At 34.9% G+C, this 2109-nt stretch overlaps 1 non-coding gene across 1 annotated transcript; it reads right to left on the bottom strand.

Annotated features, from left to right (window-relative positions):
- Nucleotides 1-282: 282 nt before the first annotated feature.
- TRNAT-GGU (transfer RNA threonine (anticodon GGU)) lies at nt 283-354 on the bottom strand. The gene has a single exon. It is a non-coding gene; the product is annotated as a tRNA-Thr (tRNA).
- Nucleotides 355-2109: the final 1755 nt, after the last annotated feature.

The following is a 2109-nucleotide window of genomic DNA, read 5'->3' as shown; positions in this document are numbered from 1 at the left end:
GAGACCGACTAATAAGTGATGATAGACAGCATAGCAACTGCAATAGGGTGTTCTCATGGTTTAGCCTACAGCATAATGCATGATCGGTTGAATTTCTGAAGAGTGTACACACAGTGCCAGCAAACATTTTGCGGGTGATGAAGATGTTGAGCATGAGGTGGGACAGACTTTTATGCAGCATGTTTTGAGGGACTGATAAAGAATTGAATAAGTGTTGGTGGATATTATGTTGAAAAATAAAAACTGTTTTCAAGTTACATTAAAATTTTCAGTGAAAAATGCAGGCTCGACCAGGACTCAAACCTGGGTCTCTGGCATACCGTGCCATTGCTCTGACCACTGAGCTACCGAGCCAGCCTGGCTTCGCCACATTTTTCGCTATCGCTGTTTTACCTGCATGGAATCGTCTCTGCTAGTGCTACTGCAACGGGATCTGTTGCCTTTGAAATACAGTACACTTCGTCGTTGCCTGGTTACTCCCAGCGTAGAGATGATAATTTGAAGATTAGGCACACACAGGAGATGTATATTGTAGAAATTTTCAGCGAAAAAATGCTGGCTCAACCAGGTCTTGAACCCGGGTCTCTGGCATATCTCACAAGTTAGTATCTCACTTAGTATTTTTTTACTAAACGTTTGTGACCTACTTACTGACTTATCTATGTGTGTTACTTAAAAATATGAGATAAGTTTAGATGAATGGTTAAGATGCAGTCTCATATTCAGGAGGTTATAGGTTTAAATCACACTGACAGATTCCTCTGTTTCTCATGGACCTCCAGGTGAATGCTGGGATAGAACCTTCAATGAAGACTGTTAATAATTGTCTCCACTTCCTTGAAGCTCCCTTATCTGTGATCCTTTCATCTCCTTATCACAGTTAACATGTGGTACAAAGAAGCAACCTTTTCTTATAATACAAGTGTACCATACAAATATTACTATCATCTTGAATTTGTGTGATTCACTAACATTAATTGAAGATATCTCTAAACATAGTCAGTTGCTTGAAAATGAAATACTACATTGATACCATTTACTGTTCATAATATTAATCGTAACACTATGTTTGGAAAGGCCCTTTCATATTAACAGATTTAGTTCACTTTCTATAGATGTTGGTAGCATTATCATCACCACCCCAAATTTAAGTATGTATTAAGTATTTTTTCATATTTTGTGCTTGTGCAAATTACTCACTTTGTGACAAATTATGTATTTAATAAAATACCAAAAACAGTATACTTAAGATGTGTTAGTATGTATCGTTACAAAACAACATTTCGGGAGTTGACTGCTCCCTTCTTCAGGTTCTGTCCTTGGTGTAAAACAAGGAGTAAGGAGATAGGTTTCACTATGGTAAAAAAGGTTGCTAAAAGCTTTCCAATGTTTTGATGAAACTTTATAAACAATACATACTCACAAATCGTAAGTATGCTGTTTTTGGTATTGTATTAAATACATAATTAAGTATTTTACAATGTGTTTTTAAACTTCCTTCTGTATTTTACAGTTAGAATTATTTATTACTTCCACTGTAGAAATACACTCAGCACTCTATGTATAAAGGTTAAGATTGTTGACAGAATACTGCTCAAAGTAAATCATTACAGTATCTCTGTGAAGGATTTTTAATAATCATATATTGCATTTTTGACTAAGATGTATTATCTAACTACTTTTTAATTATGACAACTATTAGTGCCAGGAATAAATATGAAGGTTGATATAACCAACTTTTGATTAAATAGTGATAGCTGTTATTTTACGTTCACCTCCTAACATCCAAGTATGAACATGCTCTAATGAAATAAGATCTCTGGCATTCCACTGCCAGGTCACATCAGCCTTGAATCATTTCAGGAGTTGACCAATAACTTTCTCCTATGTCATTCAAGGTGTCAGGGATGGTGATAACCAGGGCCCGAAATTTGAATGCTTAAAAGTATCTGAAAAATTATCAATAAAATGACCTAAATGACTTTAAAATGTCTTTATTTCAGGGTATGGCAGTTAGTACGGTAGTACATTAACTTCTGTAATGTTAGAACTAAAATTACAAGGTGTATGTGAAAATTAGTATAAAAATCTTACCATATTCAGAATTAT

The sequence above is a fragment of the Lepisma saccharinum genome, chromosome 28 (assembly GCF_977018435.1).
Source record: "Lepisma saccharinum chromosome 28, izLepSacc3.1, whole genome shotgun sequence".
Taxonomy (NCBI): domain Eukaryota; kingdom Metazoa; phylum Arthropoda; class Insecta; order Zygentoma; family Lepismatidae; genus Lepisma; species Lepisma saccharinum.
Note: the sequence above shows the minus strand (reverse complement) of the source record. Positions and strands in the feature narration are given on the sequence as shown.